The sequence below is a fragment of the Myodes glareolus genome, chromosome 21 (genome assembly GCF_982192425.1).
Source record: "Myodes glareolus chromosome 21, mMyoGla1.1, whole genome shotgun sequence".
NCBI classification, from domain to species: Eukaryota; Metazoa; Chordata; class Mammalia; order Rodentia; family Cricetidae; genus Myodes; species Myodes glareolus.
Genome location: NC_142046.1, coordinates 6,402,815 through 6,427,108, shown reverse-complemented (window position 1 = coordinate 6,427,108; position 24,294 = coordinate 6,402,815). Strand labels below are relative to the sequence as shown.

The window sequence follows — 24,294 nt, the reverse complement described above, 5'->3', positions numbered from 1 at the left end:
GGCATGGCAGCTCACCTGCAGTCATATCACTCAGGAGGCAGATGCAGCGCACAGGGGCTAACTCCTCTAGTCAAAGCAGCTCAGACAGAGACTCCGCTTCAGTAAATGAAGTGCAGAGTGCTAGGAGAAGACAAAACATCAGCCTCTATGAGCACAGACACACATATGCATACATTCAGACACACCCAAGAAAACACAATGCCAAACAGAGAGACACAAACTTGTGATTCCACTGCTAGGAAAATGGAGGCAGAAGGGCCCCAGGAGTTTGCTGGTCAGTTGGGCTAGGTAAGCTCCAGGCCAATGAGCAACCCTGTCTCAAAGGAGGTGGAGAACATTCCTCAAGAGAACTCACAAGTTCACTTCTGATTTCCATGAGTGCACACATACAATCACATGAACGCCCACACGTAAGCATAAAAAACAAAACAAAAAACCCAGGCTCAATCATGTTTTCTTCATTGTTATTGTTTAATACTTATCCCTGGCTCTGAAGACTGGTCTCAGGCACTAACCCACAGAGACTAAGAGGTGAAGAATAGCTTTAAAAACAATCTGGGGGCTGGAGAGATGGCTCAGAGGTTAGGAGCACTGACTGCTCTTCCAGAGGTCCTGAGTTCAATTCCCAGCAACCACATGGTGGCTCACAGCCATCTATAATGAGATATGGCACCCTCTTCTGGCATGCAAGCATACATGGAAGGAACGTTGTATACATAATAAATAAATAAATCTTAAAAAAAAAACCAATGGAACCTGTCTCTAGAATAATGGAGAGTGAGCATCAAAGCAATAAAACACATGCATGGTGACCCATGCCACTTAGTGAATTTCTATTTTACAACCAAACCAATCCTGATAAAACTCAGCCAGACTCTCATTGAGAAGAGCACTCCTCAGGGGTACTGCTACCTGTAACAAAGCTCTGAGGAGTGGTTGTAGGGTGTGTGTGAGCACTTGCCAATGCTTGTGCCTGTGGAGGCTAGCGGTAGACTCTGGATAGCTTTCACTACTGTGTCAGGCCTTTATGTGGGCTCTGGGCATCCAAACTCAGGTGCGATGCTTGCATGACAGGGACTTCACCATTGAGCCATCTCCCCAGACCTTCTTCAATATCTTCTGAGTCAGACATATAAGAAAATTAAGCCCAGTATATAATCCTTCATAGTATCATTTGAGTTTTCCATGTTAAAATCCATGGAAGTACTGCGGGAAAGGTCGTCATCTGCAGGAGAAAGGGAAGCCAGCCACATAGACCCCCTTCTTTCCCCACCCCATAGTCGATCTTACTTTCTTGGTGTCAAAGACACCACCAGAAGTGTCTGTGAGGCTCTCAATGACCTATCTCAACTTTAAAGGTGGGTTCCTGGTGGCCATGCTGGTGCAGTGTGGCCCTGGGGTCACTGTTCTGGTATGGCTTCTGGCCCATGCTGTACCAGATGGTTTGAACGGGAACCGGAATGTATGAACTAGGGTTTGCAAGTAGCACTGAGTAACTGAGCAACAGGTTACTCCCCTGACCCTTTGGCATACTGTGTCCCCAATGAGGTGAAAGCGTCTGGGAACCCTTGAGAACCTAAAGGCGATCTGGTCTGAGAATGTGTGTGTCTGGGACGGTGGGGAGGATCTTGAGCACACATAGCAGTTCTGGTGAGAGCAAGGAAGAGAGTCAGGGGAATCCAGAAGAAGCAAGGCCCACCTCTGGGAGAAAGTTGAGAAAGGTTGAATGTCCTAACTTCTGCTCTGATGTGGACCTTGGAATCTAATACCATGGCACTCAGTGACCTTTGGCCCTTGGGTTCCAGAAAAGCAGAACTTCTACTAGTTGATACAATAATGGTCTTGTTAATTCCATCAATAATTAATGATATTCTGTGCCAAGATAGCCTACTGTACTTTTCAAGCAAATCCGCCTCCCTAGCCTCATTTGTTTCTTCTCCATGTTGGAAGATGATGGATTATTCTAAGAGCTGCCACAGTCACGGCCATTACTAGACAGAAACTGCCCGTCCAGCCCATCTGACCCACTTCCTGAACAGCGAATCAAGGCTTGCTATGATGTACAGATGGCTACCACAGGTACAGTACCTCTGGAGAGCCAGGTCCACAGGGATAATGGTGACCAACTGGGGTGACACATCTTCTCTCAGGGTTTGAGAACAAACCTCAGAGAGGGCAGAAGCCACGCGATGTGAAGAGAAGCCAGTAGAAGGAAGCCAAGAGTAAGTGAGACGGGTTTGGGGGTGTAGGTCCGTGGGTAGAGTGCTTGCTTTAGAAAGAAAAAAAACGTTTGGACCCTGGATTTTATAAAGATGTGAAAGTGAGTGAGCACAAGCATTCATCAGTCTGAAGTGCATGTGCACACACACATCTACTCTCCCATACTTGGATGTCTGAACTAAGACACACAATATCAAGTTTTGGCAAGAGTGTGGAGGACTTGAGATCTTCCTACTTGGCTGGTGAGATGTAGGATGAAACAATTCCTTTTGAAAACTGGCAGCTCCTCAAAAGTTAGACATATTTTCTGTATGTTCCAGCATTTCTACTCATGAAGTGTTGAAATGTATCAACATGAAAACTTGTACATGAATGTTCACAGAAACATTTTCCATAATTATCAAAAGTAGAAGAAACTTAATTTTTAATCACTGATGAGTGAATATACAAAATATGGTATGTCTGTACAACGAAATTTTATTTGACCGTTACACAGAAGCAAAGTACTGGTATGGACAAGCCTTAAAAAACATCATATACATATACACCAGGCATGGTGTTGTGCTCCTTTAATCCTAGCATCTGGGAGGCAGAAGCAGGTGGACTTCTGTGAGTTCAAGACCAGCCTGGTCTACAGATTAAGTTTCAGAACATCCAGGGCTACATAAAAAAATCATAATGCAGAAAAAATTATACTCAGTTCATAGAGAGACCCTGTCTCAACAAAACAAAATCAACCAAACAAAATTATGTTCAGGAAAAACAGCCAGGCACCAAAAACTAAATGCTGTATGATCCCATTTATATAAGTTGTCTGGAATAAGCAAATCCATAGAAAGCTAAAAAGGATAGTAGTTGCTAGGGTGAGTGGGAAGAGAGGTGACAGTCAATGGGATCTCCTTGAGGGTGAAGAGCACATTCTGGAAACAGAGCTGATGACTGTACACTCTGAATACACTGTTGAATTGTACTTTAAAAGGGTGAGTTTCAGTGTACAAGGATTACAGTTTCAAGAAGACATTTTAGGGTTAGGGATATAGCTCTGTTGGCAGAGCAATTTCTTATCACGAAGAAAATCCTGGGTTCAAGTCCAAGCATGATTAAACAAGGCATGGATGTGCACACCTGTAAACCAGAGTACCTAATCCCAAAACCTGTGCTCAGGAGTTGAGAGCAGGAAGATCAAAAGTTCAAAGTCAGCTTCAGCTACACAGCGCGTTCAAGACCACCCTAGACTACATAAGTGCCAGCAGGTGGGCTGAGCACTGTCCATACTGACTTACTGGGTACCTAAGCTTGAGTCCTATCATCTGGAGGCAGGACAGGTGGGGAGAGCCAGCCAGCTTGAGGGCAGGAACATGAGGACTGAATGTGGCTCTGTTTGCCAGTGGAGTGAGTTCTGCTGAATTTAGGGTCGAGCAGTTCCAGAAAGGGTGTCCCCCGGAGTAGAGTGAAGTGTCCTGACGGAGAGGACATTGGAAGTGCCTCCCTCTGTGTTGTTCAAGAACCTGGACACTTCTGTATATGGAATCTTCTGGGTCTTCCAGGCAAAAACTTTAAGTAGTTTCTGGTCAGTGGAATGGAAAAAGTTTGAAGGAGAAGCAAGGAGGTGACCAGGGAGGTAGGGCTGTCCTCTGGAAGTGAGGTGAATGAGCTAGGGCAGACTTCTACTCTCCGGAAGTTGGCACCACAGCCAGGAGAGCAGCAGTGGGCACAGCACATCCAGAGAGCAGTAAGAACGGAAGGAGCAGGAGGATGAACAAGAACAGTGTGTACAATGATAGGCACAGTGTCCAGAATCAATATTTGTTCAATGGGCGGCTGAGACCTACACCTTTCCAACTGGCATTCCTCTCGCCTCACCCTGAACACACTGGCTGGGGTCAAGTTTTTGCTTCTATGGTTTCCACTGTTGCCTGTGACTAAAGTTTCTGCCTTTTGCCCTCCCCCCTTTTTAAAAAAAAAATCAGCGGCTTCAAAGATGCCCTGTTCACACATTCTTTGGGAATGTCACATTTGATCCGGCCACTGAACGGGTTTGACTGCTTTATTTATGATTTCTGGCACTTTTCCTCTGTGGTTACTCAGAATAACTTCTGATCCTGCTTGCTCACAGACACAGTGAAATCGAATCTTCCTGTGCTCACCCTGATCTAAGCAGTTTTGCTTATATAAGCTTACAGGCCCTCCATAGGAACCAGCAGAGCCCTGTGTAGAAATCAAATGAATGTGCTTTTCTTCATGTATATATCTTTGCATGCTAGCCTTCTGGTAAAGCCCATTTCTTTCCAGAAATTATGTGTCAATCAGCAGAATCTGTATGCACACTCAGAAGGCCAAGATTGGGCCATTTTCTTTTCACTGACCTCTTTGTACCCCTTTAAATGATAAGGTTTTATTATTCAGTAATATTCAAATCAATGTCCTGATTTACACTAGTCTTTGGAAGTTTCATCTCTGTCCCTTGGTGTCATAGGACTTCTGTTTGATTCTCAATTGAACTGCTACATTCTGGGGGAACAATTGGCTCAAAGAAGTATTTTTTTTGACGATATGATATGCATATGCTAATTACTTTTCTTATTTCTCTGACAAAATGCCTGACAAAACCAGCTTCATGAGGGAAGGGAGTTGTTGAATGTACAGTCCATCATGATAGAAAGGGTATGGCGGTAAGAACTTGAGTCAGCTCTTGGACATAAGGCAACCTCAGCAGCCAGAAGAGCCATGAATGCTACTGTTTGACTTCTTTCCCTTTTTCATTTAGAGCAGGGCCCCAGCCCAAGGGATGATGCTATCGAAACCTCAGTTAACCTAATCTAGGGTCTCCTTCACAGAAAGGCCCATAAGTCTGTTTCCATTCTAAATAACATCAGGTTGACAATAGAGATTAACCAACATAGTGTGTGTGAATGAATGTATATGAGCCTCTGTGTGTGTGTGCTACTTAAATGGTCTCTGATTTTAAAATCAAACATCTAAGTGCAAGGGACAGTTCTTTCAAGTTCTAGTTGGCAATTTTAGTCAAGTCTTGTAGCTCAGTAAACATGTCCATATAAAAACTTTTACATGGATGTGCATGGTAGCATTTATCTCATAAGAACTCTAACTTATGTACCCCTCGAAAGCTGGCTAGCTGATAAGTGGTAAATGGATGTAGTATATCCACATAGTGGAATATTTCTCAGCCACAAAAAATACAGTGCTGATTCATATTCCAATATGGATGAACTCTGAAAACATTATGCTCAGTGAAAGAAGCTAGACACAGAAAAAAATGTCCATTAGTGTCTCAGGGCTGCCATAGGGCAGCACCACAAACTGGGTGGCTTAAACTACTAAAGTATACTGTCCCACCATTTGAGAAGCTTTGAACCCACGATGAAGGTGTTGGCCAGATTTCTTCCTTCTGAGTCTGAGACTTCTTCTGTAGGTTCTATCAGTTGCTATCAATCTCTGGTGCTCCTTGGCTTCATCTTCATACACTATTCTTGTCTGTCTCTGTATCTAGTTTTCCTTTTTGCGTACATACATCAGTTGTATTGGATTAAGGCTCATCCTAGAGGCCTCATCTGAAACTAGGGCCTTATTTTCAGAGAAGAGGTCATGTTCTGAGGTGCTGGCATAGGGTTTTAGAGTATGAAGTCCTATAAATCACACATTAGATGATTCTCTTCATAGAAAGTGTCCCAAATAGGTAAATCCAGGAAGTCAGAAAATAGATCTGTGGTTGCCAGAGGCTGGGAGAAAGAATTGAGAGCAACTGTTCGTGGATATAGAGTTTATTTTTGAAAGTGTTCTGAATCAGAACAACTCTGAGAATACACTAAAATCCAACAAACCATGCCCTTTAGATGGGTGAACTGCATGGTCTGTGAATAACACCTCCTTAAAGATGTTATTTTAGGTAGAGTGCTTGCCACACTTTTACCACAGCAGGAGCAGACTGAGCATGTGATACCACAGGAGCAAGAAGATTTGAAAAAAATCGGCAAAGACAAAACAATTGCAGCCTTAGGTCTTTAATTTCTCAAAAATCTTTTACATATGCTGTGTGCACCTCATCCAGCTACATGGTGGAGTATCTGTTCGGTCCAAACTTTCCTCATAGAATAAAGAGGTTCCAGCTCTTCTTGGGAGCCAATCCCAACAGCTGGAGTCTGATCACTCTTATTTTGCTTAGAAAAACAGTCCCTTAAGCTTCCCTGAGCTTCCAGCAAAATGTTAATCCAACTGAGGGGTGGGTTAGAGTGGACATGTGTCTTTCCTCACAAGCCAAATCAAATTTTATGGCACTGTCAGGAATCCCAAGGTGATGAAATCCTTGCCTGTCCCCTGAGCTGCCACCATGCATCTTTGATGGTGCCAAAACCTCAGGGAGAAGTTGACAGAGCCCCAGTGTGTAGCTCTGGAAGGGACAGTGGCTCACCTGCTCCACTACTAACAGTCATAGAAAGCAAAGGGTGTCCTCCTTTTGGTTGTGACTTTGGCTGGCTATCTGGGTCTAGTTGTCTACTGTGGATCCCTCAGTCTGTACCTGTTCTGATGGGTGAGGTGTTGTAGTGATACTTCATTTGTATTTTAATAAATAAAGCTTTCCTGAAGGTCAGAAAAAGCAAAACAGCCAGCCACTGGTTCTTACCTCAACCCAAAATGGTGATCCTGCCTCCAGGAATCTCAGAATGAGACTGTTTGTGAGAGCTGTCTCCTCCTGCTTTATATTCCTCTCTAGTGCTGGGATTAAAGGTATGCACCATTATGCCCGGTTTCTATGGCAAACTAGTGTGGCTACTGGGATTAAAGGTGTGCGTCACCACTGCCTGGTCTGTAAGGCTGACCAGTGTAGCTGTTTTACTCTCTGAACTTCAGGCAAGCTTTATTTATCAAAATACAAATGAACTATCACTACAAGGTATGAAGTGCATCCAAGTAAGCAGGCTGCAGGTAAATGGCACAACCAGGGAGTCCACCTTGGCAAATCCTATGATTTACACTATTGCTCTCTTATATTGGCCTGCTGCACTCTAACACTGGGGCCTGAAGAACCAAATCTAAACTCTCCATCTCACCTCACCAGTGACTTTCTGTGTGTTTTTGGCTGCGTTTCTTAGCCCATCTGGGTCTGTTTCTTCATCTCTACAAGTGTATGTGTGACATATAATATGTAGGAGGGCTTTCTTTCTATGTGTTACTTTCATTGGTCAAATAAAAAAACTGCCTTGGCCTTTTGATAGGACAGCAGCTTAGATAGGCAGAGTAGACCGAAAAGAATGCTGGGAGAAAGAAAGCAGAGTCAGGCAGACGCCATGGCTCTTCTCTCCTAGACGGACACTGGTTAGATTCATGCCGGTAAGCCACAGTCAAGTGGCGATACAGATTATTAGAAATGGGTTGAATCAATATGTGAGAGTTAGCCAATAAGAGGCTAGAACTAATGGGTCAGGCAGTGTTTAAATGAATACAGTTTCCTTGTAATTATTTCGGTGTAAAGCTAGGGGGTAGCCGGGCGGTGGGAAACAGCCCGCCACTTCTTTTTACAACAGAGTGACGCTCCAACATGGTAACTAACTCCACGTCAAACCTAAGAGGGCTTAAAAAGAAATTCTAGACACAAATATAGAGTTTAACACAGCCTTTTGCTGTTTGCTAGGGTGTGCTGTAGAGAGATTTCCTGATTCAGCAAAATCAACAGAAAAAAAAGCCACGCCATTTTAAAACGCAGCTTCCTGGGCCCTGCAGCCAGTGCAATCTCCAGCTATGGAGCATTTCTGGCCCTGGACGTTTGTGTGCCCACTAGGGGTCAGGAACAAAGTAGCTGAGACCATGCCCGTGGCTCAGCTCTTCCTGCCTGAGTAGGCAGCGGGATCAGGTCAACTAGAAAGTGGCAGTTTTGAAATACCAGTTTCTGGGCTGTGCCACCAGTGCGACCTCTGGCTCCTGCAGGAGACAGAGCATTTGAATGGGGTTTTGTGAGTAAAATGCTATGGCTTGCTTGATGGCAAACTGGACTTGCTGTGTGCCTGAAAGGGGAGCACTATGCGTGGCTCAGAGGCACAAGTGACTCAGAGGCACAAGCAGCTCCGTCATGTTAGCTGTGCCATGCACATGGCTCTCCCATGCTGAACCATGCTGATCTCAGGCAGAAACCATCGTAATTATCATAATAATGGCGCAATTAAGGTTTAGACTGGGCAGGAAACATGCGGTACCATATTACCTCTACATGGCGCAACTTAAGTTCTTAAGAAGTGCTTAGCATTTTAAGAAGTGCTCCTGGATAGTAAAGAATTACAGATTCACAACAGGACAGATTTAGACATAAAAGACCTCTAAATGGGTCATAGTGTTAGATAGACATACATAGGCTTGGGAGAGAGAAGAAAAAGAGTATTAAAAAGTCATAAAGTAAAGTTAATGCTTTAAAAAAAGGGTAAAGTCTTTAAAGTGGCAGAGTATAGATACTGATAGATTAAAAGAATTAAAAAAAAATAAGCCATGTAAAGAATGGAAAATCCACAGAGAGTTTGGATTCTGTGTATTATTGTGTTTTCTTTGAAATTTTTGATTGTGAAGGAGCTAAATACAGAGAGACATTTCATTGTGTGGTCTGCTAAGCTAATCCAACATGTGTATTATAAAGCTATCTTGACTTCAGAATTTGTATCTAAGGTTATGACGCTTTAGAAAAGTTCTTCTTTTGTTTTCACAAAGGATGAAACTCTGTGGATTGCTTCTATCCCAATATGGTATGATAGACCATGCCCTCCTGAAAGATCACCATGAACAACCTCAAAAAATTACTTTGCTCAACTGCTGACTGATAGGAACCTAGCACACAGTATACACCATAAAAGACTTGATTAACAGCGCCCCTATATAGCAGGAAGAAGTTTGGAGAGAAATAACTACGTCCCTATTCCCAAATATTGTTTATAAATGTTCTTTTATATTCAAAGGGGGATATGATATAGATATGAATAATTTGCATTGGTATGGATTTTAAGGTCAATTTTGTTATATGTATTTCTGATCTTGATTAAGGTATTGTGATTGTGTAGTTCATTTAAAAATGTAATATATAATTAGGAAATATAGGTTGTTAATGGATAGTCATCAATAATAGTCAAGCTTGTAGTCATGTTAGTTAGATTTTCTAGATATATAGAGACATAGTTCAGTTAGATAGGCATTCTTCATATCTTTCAAAGACTACAGAATATGGCATTTAATGTTTTAAAAACTTAGGGGTTTTCATACAATGTGACAAGAACGAAATGAGATCTGTTTGATGTGTGCTCTCTCTGTGTTGTCCCTTCCCAGGAGGACAGCAAGGTCTGATTCACCAATCAGGTCCATCCTGGCTAGACTGAGAACAAAGAAAGAATAGAGCAGGTACATCTACCAGGCTCCCTTACAGATTGTCTGAACTCTGAGTTCAGCTCTGTAACTCTGTAAAGTGTCCACTGGAATTATCCTATGCCACTGGGCTCTGGGTAAGATAAAAGCACAGTGGGATTGTGGGAAAGAAACAACTTAGAAGCTGGATGGGGTTGGGAGCAAGGGTGGCAGATGCCTCAGTCAGTCAAATGCTTGTAACTCAAGTATGGACCTGAGTTGCATTCCTAGAACACACAGAAAAAGCTAGGAACAGGCCAGTGAGGCTGTTCAGCAGACAAAGACAACTGTCTAAAAAAAAAAAAAATCAAACCACCAAACCAAACAATAGACAAAATAAAAACAACAAACAAACACAAACCAGGGACAGGAAGAGTTGTTATGTGTAAAGAAGTTGGCACACAGCGCTCAATAAATATTTGATATTATCCTTGCTTATTCATTCAGTGGTTCACTGGGCAGTCACTTCTGGTGCTGGAGACAGAGAGCCAGCTAGAGACCCTAGTCCATCATCATTCAAGAGGAGGGCAGACCAGAATATGGGGAGCTCCTGTGCACAATAAAGGAAGCGGGTGCTGTGGAAGCTGGGGAGGAGATGACTCCGTTGTCTGCAGAAGCCCAGCAGAGGAGAATGCTCCCTGGGCCACACAGGATGTGTAGGAGTTCACTGCTGTAAAGAATCCTGAGGAAAAGAGGCTGGGAAAGTGGGGGACACATTCAGATAAACTTGGAGGCCAAATACTGCATTGCTGGTCCCTTCTACTTTTTCTGAAGACACTATGGAGTGTCTGTGACTCATGCCACAGCTGTCTGACAGACTCACCTGGGACCAGGACAAAGTCTCCCAAGAATTTCTTTCAGTCAAAGATGGGGAGCTGGAGGCAAATACCAAACAGTACTGTTGCCTCAGTTGAATGGCACCCAGAGAGTGAAACCAAGCAATACTGTTCCCCCAGTGGAATGCACTCCGTAGAATGATAGTCAGTCCTAAATGCACCCTTCTGACTAGTCACGTGTCTGGCAATTATTGAGTGTGCATGGCCAGTACTGGGTTCCACAGTTCTGGAGGTGGCAGGGTCTCACACATGGTAGGCATGTGCTCTGCCATTCGGTTTACACCCCGGTCTCTGGACTCCACAAGCAGTAGGAACTTGTGACATTCAGTGGGTGACGGTGGCTAACAGAGAGAATAATGGGCCATCTCGATGTCTCTATGAGTAGCAGAGATTTCAAAAGTTTCCAACACAGCGAAATGATAAATGTTGGAGGTGACCAGGTGTGGTGGCTCACTCCTTTAATCCCAGCACTATGGCATTCGGATCTCTCAAGTTAGATGCCAACGTGATCTACAGAGTGAGTTCCAGGGCTACACCCTGTCTCAAAGAAAGAAAAAAATATTGTGTCAATTAAAAATAGATACAATTTTCAAAAAATGTGCTATTGTAGGAAGTGTCAACATATATTTGTGAAAAGAAGAACATTTTAAAAAGGGTAAGGCTGAGTTCATTTAGGGAAAATTGGTGTCTGGTCCTGTGACTGTGGCTCATTGGTAGGAAATTTACCTATCATGTGCTAGATACTACGTTCAGTTCTCCTGCATGGAAAAGAAAGCTGAGCCGATCCTCCGGAAGCCTGGAGTGCCTCTGCTGGATTCCTGTCTATTTTCTAGTCACTGGGAGCCATGGGATTGTTTTAAGAAACTGAAGGAATAGAAACTGGGTTCAAGTGAAGGAAAATGAGGAGGGGTAAGGCTGGAGTCAGGGGGTCCCGGAAAAGGCTATTGGAGGAGTCAGACTGGCCCCGCCAGTACTGTGTTGTGAGCCCAGGTCTTGACTGCTGAGCTCCTCCTAGGCTACCCCAGGCTCTACAGGGTCTTCTTCTCACAAGCCCCTCCTACTTTCCTACCCTTCCTTTCAGTCCTGCTTCCAGTTTGGCCTTCAAACCTATTCTCACTCCTCCTACCTCCTCTCATTATTTCTGCCTTTAAGATGCTTGCTGTGCCTCTTTCTGTCTCTTGCCTGCTCTCTCTTGTGGGTTAGCAGTAGGTACTTTGCAGAACAAAACAACAAAACCTCTCTCCTGGGGCTGGAGAGATGGCTCAGTGGTTAAGAGCACTGACTGCTCTTCCAGAGGACCTGGGTTCAATTCCCAGCACCCACATGGCAGTTCACAACTGTCTGAAGATCCAGTTCCAGGGGATCTGATACTTAACAACTGATGCGGGAGAATTGTCTGTATTCTGTCAATCATATTTTAATAAAACGCTGATTGGCCAGGCAGGCAGTATAGGCAGGAAAACCAGAAAGGAAGTAGAGGTGATGCAATGAGAACAGGAGAATTCTGGGAAGCAGGGAGGTTCTTCTGCCACTCCTGCGCAGACCACGGAAAAGGCAGCATGTAACTTGCCCAGCTGAGAAAGGTACAGAGCCATGTGGCTAATATAGATAAGGATAATGGGGTAACATAAGTTATAAGAACTAATAAGTAGCCTGACCTAATGGGCCAATCAGTTTATAACTTATAGAGTTCTCTGTGTGATTGATTTTCCTTGGGAGTTGCCGGTTGTGGGGTACCGGGCGGGACAGATACCCCAACAAGCCGGCCCTCGTGTTACACACAACAAGACCCATAAAATAAAAGTTAAATAAACAAAATTGAAGCAACCTTGGCCTTGGACAATGGTCTTATCTTTAATGACTTTCCTTCAAAACCACAAGTGCATTTTGTCTCATTTGAGGTAGTTCTTGCCTATCGTCTGGGCAACCTCAGAAAGTGTGTGAAGCAGCATCTGGCAACCTGAAGATTTTGCCTTAAATGCTGTACTTTTGTGAAAAGTTAATGTCTCTGCAAGGCCAGACAAGAAGGCAAAGGCAGCACAGGGTTGCAACCCATCAGCAAAAGCTGGAACTGGAGACAGAGTAAGATGGCTGCTCTCAGGGAGACCCCGGGTCTGATGGAGAGGAGCCGGACACTTGTCTCATAGAAAGGTTGTTCCAAGTACCACCTGAGTTGTGCAACTCTGAGCAAGTTATTGACTTTCCTGCCTCAGTTTCCTTATCTACAAAGTCTAAGCTGTCGTAGGGAGTCAATAAGACAGCATCCAAGAAGAGACAACACACAGAACCCCGAGGAGTAAGCACCAAGTGTGCACTGGCTTTTGTCTCTTTAAAAACATTCCCAGGCTGGGTTAGCTCGTCTAGATTGCATGAGGCTCTGAGTCAATCTTCAGAAGCGAACAAAGAGTGGTGGTGCATGCCTCTAATCTCAACACTCCAGAGATGGAGGCAAGAACATGCTGCTCAATGTCATTCTCAACTCAGCTTGGGGCTGGCCAATTCTAATCCAGTGGGAGAACATTTGACTTGTATTTGTGAGGCCCTGGGGGTTCAGCCCTAGCATGGACAGCAAAACACAGTTTAATGTCATCAAAGTCTTCCTTAAACAATTCAGTGTTTTAGTGTATTAGCAAGGCTGTAAAGTTGTAAATGCATCAATACCATTTCCAAATCTCTGTCTTTCTGTCTCTGTCTGCGCCTCTCTCTCTCTCTCTCTCTCTCTCTCTCTCTCTCTCTCTCTCTCTCTCTTTCTGTTTGTATGTACAAGTAACAGCCTGGTGAACCTGTGAAGGTAGGAGAACTTTTTTAAAAAAATTAATAAACCAATTGGCCTAGTATCTCAGGCTCTTCTTATTAACTAATTCTTATAACTTATATTAGCCCATATTTCTTGTCTATGTTAGCCACGTGGCTTGGTACCTTTTTTGGTGAGGCAGTCATATCTTGCTTCTTCTGTAGCTGGGTCATGACTGCAGACTGAACTTTCCTCTTCCCAGAATTCTCCTGTTCTCATTGCCCCACCTATACTTCCTGCCTGACTACTTTTAATAAAATCGGCATTTTATTAAAAATAATACAAGTAACAGGATAAAAGATTATTGCCCCACAGCACTTCCCCCCCTTTTTTTAAAACAAGAACTCTGAATCTAATCTCCTTTGTTTAGCTTTTCTCCTGACCATTATCCATAACAACTTGTAACCAACATTCTAAACAAAGGAAAACATTCATAGTCCATTTTTTGGGAATGTGGACGTGGTTTTCCAGGCTACTTCCTGCTGATTGGGGGCACTGATAATCTTATGGGGACCTAAAGAAAATTCAGAATTGTGATCAAGTCATGATTGGAGTAGCCTCTGAGGCTTGATCATCTCAGGCAGCAGTCTTGAATCTATTCTGAATGTAGAACTCAGACATCTGGGCTATCCACTCCTTTCGGAGATTTCTCAGGTGGTCTTCTTTTATCGAACCTGATTTTTCTTAACCCAGAATGAATCCACAGCCTCTTATTTCCTGTGGAAACAAAAGCAAAAATCTCTTCTCCAAAGTAACATACCTTTTGACTTCAATTTTGAAGTCAAGGTATTTTCAAAACACCTTTCTTGGATTAATTCAGCAGCATTTATAATCAAATATCTTTTAGCAGCTGTTGCTCCTTCCTCAGCATTCAAACAATTCAAAGAGAATATAATAGAATACAGTATCCAGACTCTTTGTGTATTTTTCATCTTTATGTAGCTTTATTTTAACCTCTATTTCTTTTATTTTTATTTTTTTGCTTTTTGAGACAGGGTTTCTCTATGTATCTTGGCTGTCCTCACCTGAAACCAGGCTGTCCTTGAACTCACAGAGATCTGCCTGCCTCTGCCTCCCAAGTGCTGGGATTAGTGCCACCACACCCAACTACTCTCTTTTTTTTTTTCTTTTAAGGACTTTAACCTTTATCTTTTCTCTCCCAAGCCTGCATATATTTTTAAACACAATTAAACCGTTTTGAGGTTTTCTTTGTCTTTGAATCTATTTTTACTGTATCTCTCTCTTTTTATGACCACATGAGTCTTTAATTTGCTAAGTAATATGGCTCAGATTTAAGCCATGGCTTTGATGGTTTGATCCAGTCCATTCTTTAGCTTTCTGAGAGTCTAGCCTCATGGTGGAGGTACTGGCTGGAGCCATGTTTATTGCCACAACTCTATGGCCTTTCAAGGTCCCTGCCACCACAAAAATCATGTGGTCAGCTTTTCATCAACACCATTTAAGTGTTTTATGGCAGGACCTCTTAAAAGAGCTGCAAGCTTTTTCAGCTAAAGCTGAGTCAGGAAACCTCTCTTAAATGAGAACACTTGCCTCTAGCAAGCAGAGTCCACCTGACCTGAGAAAATGCTGCTATCAATGAACCATGCTTAACTCTATTCTTTTCTGTCTAGAATTACTTCCCAAGTTCTCTCAGGCTTTATGTGGATGCAGCTGTCCACACGTTGGGCACCATTCTGTTGACTGAGTTTTCTGTCCTGCCTGATTCCCACAGTTATTAAGTTCCAAAGAAATCACACAGAGGTCTACATTAATTAATAAACTGATTGACTCAGTATCTCAGGTTCTTTGTAGCGAGGAGCTGTGGGCAGGCCTGCTTTTTATCCCACCCGGCTCCCGCATGGCTAGCTTAGTCCCAGAAATAACAACACACAAATTGTATTCATTTAAACACTGCCTGGCCCATTATCTCTAGAGAGTTAGTTACTGGCTAACTCTCACATCTTGATTAATCCTTTTCTAATAATCTGTGTAGCACCATGAGGTGGTGGCTTACCGGGAAAGATTTAGCATGTCTGACCTGGTGGCTGGCTACATGGTGTCTGCCTCATTGCCCTCTTCCCAGCATTCTGTTCTGTTTACTCTACCTACCTAATTTTCTGTCCTATCAAAGGGCCAAGGTAGTCTCTTTATTAACCAATGAAAATAACACGTAGACAGATAACCCTTCTCCATCACAAGGTCCCTGCCAGCAAGCAAGCTGCAGCATTCTGCTCATACACCACACTCAGTCAGACCGCCTGCCTGAAAGAGTCAGAGTTTGTCCTGGCAGGACGGCCCAGAAAGCCGGTATTTTAAAACAGCATGGCTTTTTTCCTGCTATGGCTGAAAACCGAAAAGCATGCGTTCAGCTTTTCGTCAACACCGTTTAAGTGTTTCGTGGCGGGACCTCTTAAAAGAGCTACAGGGTTTTGCAGCTAAAGCTGAGTCAGGAAGCCTCTCTTAGATGAGAGCGCTTGCTTGCCTCTAGCCAGCAGAGTGACCCAAGAAATTGCTGCTACCAAGAAAACATGCTTTACTCTATTCTTTCCCAAGCTTTCTCAGGCTTTCTGTGGATTCAGTTATCCACACGTTGGCACCATTTGTAACATGAGGGCCAGCTTGTTGGGGTTTCTGTCCTGCCCGGTACCCCACAACCGGCAAGCCCCAAAGAAAATCACACACAGGACTCCATAAGATTATAAACTGATTGGCCCATTAGCTCTGGCTTCTTGTTAACTAATTCTTACATCTTACGGTAACCCATAATTCTTGTCTGTGTTAGCTATGTGGCTCAGTACCTTTTCCAGCTGTCAGCTCACATGTTGCTTCTTTGGTGGTCTGGGCAGGAATGGCAGAGGGAGCTTCCTGCTTCTTAGAATACTCCAGTTCTCTTTGCTCCACCTCTACTTCCTGTCTGGTTTTCCCACCTATACTTCCTGCCTGGCCAATCAGCATTTATTTAAAATATGATTGACAGAATACAGACAATTCTCCCGCACCAGTTCTTCTTATTAACTAATTCTTTTTTTAAATATTCATTTTATTTATTATGTATACAATATTCTGTTTACATGTATGCCTTCAGACCAGAAGAGGGTGCCAGACCTCATTACAGATGGTTGTGAGCCACCATGTGGTTGCTGGGATTTGAACTCAGGACCTTCGGAAGAGCAGGCAATGCTCTTAACTGCTAAGCCATCTCTCCAGCCCTTATTAACTAATTCTTTTTTTTTTAAGATTTATTTATTTATTAAATATACAGTGTTCTGCCTGTGTGCATGCCTGCAGGCCAGAAGAGGGCACCAGATCTTACTACAGATGGTTTGTGAGCCACCATGTGGTTGCTGGGAATTGAACTCAGGACCTTTGGAAGAGGAAGCAGTGCTCTTAACCACTGAGCCATCTCTCCAGCCCTTATTAACTAATTCTTATAATTTATATTAGCCCATATTTCTTGTCTATGTTAGCCACATGGCTTGGTACCTTTTTTGGCGAGGCAGTCACATCTTGCTTCTTCTGTGGCTGGGTCATGACTAAGGGTAGGAGAACTTTTGATAACTATTTATTTTTTTCTACTTAGTGGGTTCTAGAGATCATGGCTAGGCCTCAGAATTGTTGACATGCGCCTTTACCTGCTGAGCCATCTCACCGACCCCCTAGAATAAAGATGCCTTATACTTACCACCACTCACTGCTCCAACTTCCCTGCTCAAAATATCCATGGCTCTGCTTTCTAAAAGTTTCTATGGTTTGCCTGCACATTCTGTATCGTAGAATGTGACTGACATTTTTGTAGCACAGGTCAGTCTTTCCTTTTTATGGATGAGTAGTATTTTATTGTATAGACTTTTTGTTTGTTTGTTTTTGTTTTTTTGAGACAGGGTTTCTCTGTTAGCCCTGGCTGTCTGTCCTGAAACATGCTTTGTAGACCAGGCTTGCTTTGGTCCTCCTGCCTCTGCCACCTGTTCCCCCCATTAAAGGAGTGCTGGGATTAAAGGCATGTGGCACCACCACCTGTTGGACAATGAAGTCCAACTACCAGGAGGAGTTGCCCCAAGAGACCATCACTTACACCACAGCTGATTTAAAGCTTGAGGATTTTATTAATTCTGTCATGACAGGGTCTTTCAGCATTCGAGAAGCCAGAAAGACTCCGAATAGTTGGTATAGGCTACTTTTAAAGCAAAAAGTCACAAAAGGAAGGGGGGTGTCTGGGGGGTTGTTCTTTAACTATTATGATTGGCTTATTTAAAAGCGCTATTACCAATAATTGGCTGGAGAGCAGTTGCCAGATCAGATGAGGTAAGAGGTAGCATCTGAGGGTCACTTTGCCCCTTTCCCAGGGACTGAGTCAAAACACCAGGAACTGAGTCAACACCTAAGGATTATCTTGCCCCTATTCAATAACTGAGTTTTATTTGAAGAACATTCACAAGGACTCAGGAAGATGATGGAAAGTTCCCAACATTTTAGTAGTGCATGTATAGTTGTTAGATTCTTGGTTCCCAGGCGGGGCGGGGGGGGAAGCACTACTGCTGAGAGGCCTCAGAGTTGTCAGAAATGGCTTCAGAGTTATTTTAGAGGTCTACACACCCAGCGGACATACCACATTTTGTTTTTCTCTTTGACAGTTGATGGGCATTTGGGTTACTTCCACTTTTTGACTGTTGTGAACAGTGCTGTCAGGAACATTCAGAGGCACAGATGTTTTTGCTTTTGCTCCTCGGTGTCTGCCTAGGAGTGCAGTTGCTGGATTATACAAGGCTGCTATTTTATAATTTCTGGAGGAACTACAAGACTGTTCTCTAAACCACCACACTAGCTCTTTTTGACTCTCCTTCTCTGAACAGTTTCCCTTGTGCCATTTATTCCACAGACCCCAGGGGAGACATGATAGCACCAGCAGATTTGCACCCAAAGACCCAAGGCAGGTTAGAGACAGTCCCAGGACCTTGGGCAAGAACTCTTAGGCTAGGGTCCACCTTGCTGCCTGCCCTTAGGCAGGTGGTGTATTTTTTTGTTTTGTTTTGTCTTAAAGTACAAGTATATAGTAGAGTTTTTTCTTTCTTTTTTTTTCCAATTTCTTTATTTATTATGTATACAGCACTGTATGTCTGCAGGCCAGAAGAGGGCACCAGTTCTTATTACAGATTGTTATGAGTCACCATGCTGGGAATTGAACTCAGGACCTCTGGAAGAGCAGTCAGTGCTCTTAACCCCTGAGCTATGTCTTCAGCCCGCAGGTGGAGTTTTTATTTTATCTCTGGAGCAAGAGAGGTACCATTCCCTCTGCCCAGGCTGCACAGTGACAGCCCTCAGCAGACACAAGCTGGTATGGTCCTTGAGCCATAAGCCAAAGGAACAGGGAAGTTATAATCTAGACATGGTTGTGCCATCCCAGGTGGGTAGCTAGAGTTTCTAGTCCAGGGGAGACCCTGTGCTTCTCCTACAGACCTGGAAGTCTGCTTTCCTGGAGGGACTCGGCCTCACTCTCCCAGATTTCCCCTGACAACTCTCCTGCTCATCTCTTCTCCTGACTGATCACGTGTGTCCAAGGCCAAGATTTGAGACACGTCTGTATTTAGGTGAAATGCCCTTGAACCATGTAATCTTGATGGAGCTTACTCTTCTCTCATCTCTCACAATGTCTGTGGCTGTGAGAGAAGCAGGGAGCAGTGATGCGAGGGCTGATGTGAAGTAAGACTCCTGCTTGCTTCTTCACTAGCTCTGCAACCTTGGACAGCTTGCTTTATCTCTCTGAGCCTCTCTTTAATACTCTAGGGAATGGAGGTGCATGCAGACCGGGCTATGGTTTGGGGCTGGCACAGAAGGATGTAATAAAGGGTAGCTGTGGTTATGCTCGCTTTTACAGACTAGTGTTGATGCTACGTGTCTAGCATCCAGTTCATGTGCAGTACATAAGAGTCATGGTTTTCATCAGCCTTGGCCTTTGCATGACTGATTAATACAAGACTGAAGGCCTGAAAGAAACCTTAACTGTGACCCAGAGCATTGATATGAGCACAAGATAAACTCCAAGGTGGTTGGGACTTGACAAGCCACAGGGTGATAGAAGCCTTGGTACAGAGACAAGGGAATAGCCAGCCAAGCATGAACTCAGTGAGATCTTGAAGTAGGAGAGCTTCCTGTGAAGGCCACTGGGAGGGGCTCTGAGAGCCTGGGGTTTCAGGCACACCACAAATACCTGCTGTGTAAGCACCCAAGTCTATTTAAAGGTCCAGAGGCCAAGCAGACACTTTGGAAATGCCATAAGCTTTCCTGGGAGAGGAACAGACTTTGGAAGCAAGAGCCTCATAACCACCGGCAGCAAGCTTACTGTGAGCTATATAAGTCAGGGAGCAGAAAGCCAATGCCGATCCTGGTAGGTTTTCTTGGAGGGGTTGGCTTCGCGGAATGCACAGAGTAGATTGTAGAGGGGGCATAGTCTAGGAGAAAGGGAGGGAAACACATAGGCTGGACCACAAAACTTGCTTTAGGGGAAAGTGATGAATCTTGCTTTAAAAATTAATATGGGGTAAGGGGTAAAGGGAGGGTTGGCAAGATGGCACAGTGGGTGAAGACCTGTCACACAGACCTAGAGACTGAGACTAAGTTTGAGCCCCAGAACCCAAGTAGAGGTAGAAGGAGAGAACTGACTCTAAACAATTGTCCTTTGACCTCCACACATGGACTCTCTCTCTCCTCCTCCCTCCCCTCCCCCACCCCCTCATACTTTTTTAAAGGAGTTACTGGAAAACAAACTCAGGGATGCTAAGTATATTGAGACACACATTTTTTCTTATTCCAGCAGATGTACTTTTATTGCCAGAAATATAGAGGGGGAGATGCTAAAACACAATTAAGAAAAGGAGAAAAAGTAAGGACTGCTGTCAGCCTCACTCCCAGGTATAAACTCTTGTCCGGAGTGCTTGCTTCTCCTGTTTTCTATGCATGCTGCTACTGATGCTTGCATTTGTTTAAAGCAAAAATGGACTTCTATAATATAAACTGTAGGTGACCTACTTTTTAGAATGTTTCATGAACTGTGTTCCTCATCATTTGCCACCATTTAATGATTTTGTAGTAACTCTCATATGAATGGAACATAATTTATTTAAGTAATTTTCTATTCTTGGATATTTAAGTGGTTTATAATTTTTCAGTATCTTGAGAATCTTCCAAATGATTGTCCTAGTGGCTGAAATTCTGTGCACATCCTAGTTATGTCCTTGGAATACATTTCTAGCAAAAGAATCACAGAATAAAGGACAGAGTCTAAAGGATTTTGATACATATAGTTAAATTGCTCCCTAGAAGGCTTGTATAGATGTATGCTGTTAGTAGCAATATATGAGTTGCTTATTTTCTAGCATTTTTTATTTCCACTGGTTACGTTTAATTTTGTTTTGGTTTTTCTATTATGAATTTAACAAAGACCAGAATTGAAGAATCTGAGTAAGCAGACATGAGATGGAAATGATCACACATTTTACAGGTCGGCCATCTAGACACATAATGGATGTGATGTGCTTAGAGAGGAAACACAGTTTGCAGTCAGGAAGCTTTGTGAAAGAAAGGGAGTTGGGGATCCAGCTAAACAAAGGACTTGATTTCCCCCCTTAAGTACAAAATTAGTATATATTTATAAAAATTAAGATAACCCACAGGTTTGACGGTAAGAGGTGAAATCACTTTTTCACCTCCCCCACAGTTCTCTCCCCAGAGGTCAGATGTGTTTGTAGCTGACCTTCCCTTGTGTGTATATAAACTCTATGTGCACAATCATGTGCATGTGTATGCATACATGTGTGTACATATATTCAGGTTTATGATTTTTAAAATTTTATTTATTTGTGTGTGTGTGTGTCTTTGTGAGTGTACATGTGCGTACAAAGGTTACAAGAGAGTGTCAGCTGTCCTCCTCTAGAATTCGCCACTTATTTCTTTGAGGCAGGATCTCTCCCTGATCCTGGGGCTCTTGTTTTCTCAGTTAGACTGGAAGCCAGCAAACCCCACCTCTTGTCTTCACCTCCCCGAAAACAGGGATTACAGGTGTGTACAAGTTACTATGCTTATTATGTGGTTCTGGTATCCAAATTTGGTCCTCATGATTGCACAATAAGCACTCTTCACCATTGAATAGTGTCTGCGGTCCCAACCTATAGTATTTTTTTCTGGTGTGCATGTGTCATGTATGGGCACATGGGTCTACAGTTCATATATGGAAGTTGGTCCCGGCATCCACCTAACTCAGGTTCTCACATTTGTGCAGCAGATGCTTTACCCACTGAGCCATCTTCACATCCTGTGTTGTTCTGAAAAACAGAAATTCATTTAGAATTTTATTTTCATCTTAGAACAGCACTACCTTATTCTCTGTAAGGTCGGCTTGGATTCTGTTGCTGGCCAAAGTATCTTCTGCTTATTCTTTCCCTGGATAGTGTGGCGACAACTCACCCTTACACCATTTTCCTTGCACGTTTGAACTAATGTCTGTTGGATCTCAATTGTGGAATGCTAGGTAGAAGTGGACAGTTGCTCACCAAAGAGAAAACACCAATGTGTTCCCAGCTCTGGAGCATGTGGAGGACTGGAGATCCCACCGCTGTCATTTCTGGCTGTCCTTCAGTAGCCTAACCTGGATCAGAACCAGCTGGTCACCCACTGACTCTTTTAACTATCAATGTTCTGAAAAACCTGCAGTGAAGTATGACTGTGTCTCCAGCACATTTCTTGCTGTTCTCTTCTGTAAAGTAAACCACTGAGGAATCTTTCTCTTGTTAATTAACTGGGGCTTTATTAAACACCTTAGCAGCTAGCCAACTGCTCTGACCCAGCCATTCCTAGGAGACATTCTGATGAGAAATTTTGTTCTAATTTGTACATCTTTAATGACAGCTTTTGTATCCGAGCATGCATGTTTAGTTGAGCATGTTAGTATCAATTCAACCTGGTTCTACAACCTCAAATGTTTATCAGGTTCTTATTCTCTGTTAGGTACCAGCCTAGGAATTTATATCTAGGGTAATAATAAGAAATGATGATAAAGATGATTTATCACTCTGTTACTAGTGAGAGCAGAAATTAGAAGGGAACTAAATGCCCAAATTAGGGCAATTATTAAATATGTTCTTACAGGGGCTGGAGAGATGGCTCAGTGCTTAAGAGCATTTGCTGCTTTTGCAGAGGACCCAGGTTTGGTTCCCAGCACCCACATAGTGGCTCATAGTTCCAGAAACCCACTTCTGAACTTTATTTGTGTAACATGAGGGCTGGCTTGTTGGGGTTTCTGTCCCGCCCAGTACCCCACAGCTAGCAAGTCCCCAAAAAAATCACACACAGGACTCCATAAGATTATAAACTGATTGGCCCATTAGCTCTGGCTTCTTATTAACTAATTCTTACATCTTACGGTAACCCATAATTCTTGTCTGTGTTAGCCATGTGGTTCAGTACCTTTTCCAGCTGTCAGCTCACATGCTGCTTCTTCGGTGATCTGGGCAGGAATGGCGGAGGAAGCTTCCTGCTTCCCAGAATACTCCAGTTCTCTTTGCTCCACCTCTACTTCCTGTCTGGTTTTCCCACCTATACTTCCTGCCTGGCCAATCAGCATTTATTTAAAATACGATTGACAGAATACAGACAATTCTCCCGCACCATATTTGTACCAGGAATATTCATGATTCACATACATACATGCTGGCAAAACACTCACATAAAATAAAAGAAAAAATTAAGGTACTATGTATATTTATGCATATATTAAAATCATGTTTATAGCCAGGTAGTGGTGAAGCATGCCTTCAAACCCAGCACTCTGGAGGCAGAGGCAGGAGGATCTCTGAGTTTAAGGTGAGTTCCAGGACAGCCAGAGCTACACAGAGAAACCCTGTCTTGAAAAGCCAAAAACAACAACAAAAACCATGTTTATAAAAGAATACTTACTAACAGAGATTGCTGCTATTTGTTTATTTATTTTTACTTACAGGTTCTGAGAATCCAAAAGAGGGCCGCAAACATGCTGGACAAGTGTTCTACAACCTCAGGCTAAAGTGGGTGTGGTCCCACATACCTGAAGCCCTAGCACCTGGAAGATGGAGGGTGAGGAATCAAAAGTCATCATCTTTGGCTATATTTTGAGTTCATGACTAGCAACTACATGCAACTAAGAAAAGAATGAAAACAAACAAATAAACAGGCACACCCCAAGTCTGCTGTTTTATAATTGAAGGCAGTCTGTGAGGTACACAAAGTGTGATCTCAGTTTGGCTTTCTATACCTGCCATCTCTGTTTCCAGCTTTCCCTGTAATCTGTTTCTAACCTCCACCTATCTAAAGACAAAATCCACCACAATCAGTGTGGCAGTCAGGCTGGACTCTTCTCATAGGGTGAGCTCCCTGTGCGCTGAGTGCAGACAGAGGCTGACTAAAGGGATACTTTTCCGTTTTAAGTTTATTGAAAAGGCAAAGATATCCATGAAGGTAGAAATGATCCAAGTGACCAATAAACATACAAAGTGAAAACTTATTAATTATTAAAATGCAAATTAAAGCAGCGTTGTGATGCTTTGTTTTAGCCTATCCCCTTTGAAGAAGAAATTTGCTTGTGAACAATACATCCTGATGGCAATGTGGCAAGAGAAACTCTGTAGACTGCACATTTGAGGTTGACTCTGTTTGGTCTTTCTGAAAAACTCTTTGGCTAGATGTCAAAACGCTGTAAAATATGCAATTTATCAATAAAGTTGATGTAAAGATCTGTTTTTATTCTTCAGCTATCTTAAGGAAATTAAGGAGTTGTATATAGGTGTGTGATCAGGGAAAAGCTGTCACAGCACTTTGTTTTTCTTAAATACAGAAGTAAAAAAAATTGTTTAAGGAGTGCATGCTGGTCTATGCCTGTAGGAGCAGCACTAGCGAGGCAAGGGCAGGATGAGCCAGTGTGAACTTGAGGCCTGCCTTGAAAGAAAATGACAGTGAACTAGAAAGATGGCTCAGCCACTAAGAGCTCTTGCAGAGGACCCCAGGTTCATTTCCTAGCACCCACAT

General features: G+C 43.2%; 1 long non-coding RNA gene across 2 annotated transcripts in view; it reads left to right on the top strand.

The window, feature by feature from the left end:
* LOC125397056 (uncharacterized) overlaps nucleotides 1-24,004 on the top strand; it is a 29,672-nt gene extending 5,668 nt beyond the window's left edge. Inside the window, exons 1-3 of one of the 2 annotated variants that reach the window (XR_014998758.2) lie at nucleotides 19,476-19,627; nucleotides 20,054-20,151; nucleotides 23,234-24,004. This is a non-coding gene — a long non-coding RNA (uncharacterized LOC125397056). Of the gene's footprint in view, nucleotides 1-19,475; nucleotides 19,628-20,053; nucleotides 20,152-23,233 lie in introns of those variants that run through there. The other variant, XR_007230975.3, reaches the window with a different exon arrangement.
* Nucleotides 24,005-24,294: the final 290 nt, after the last annotated feature.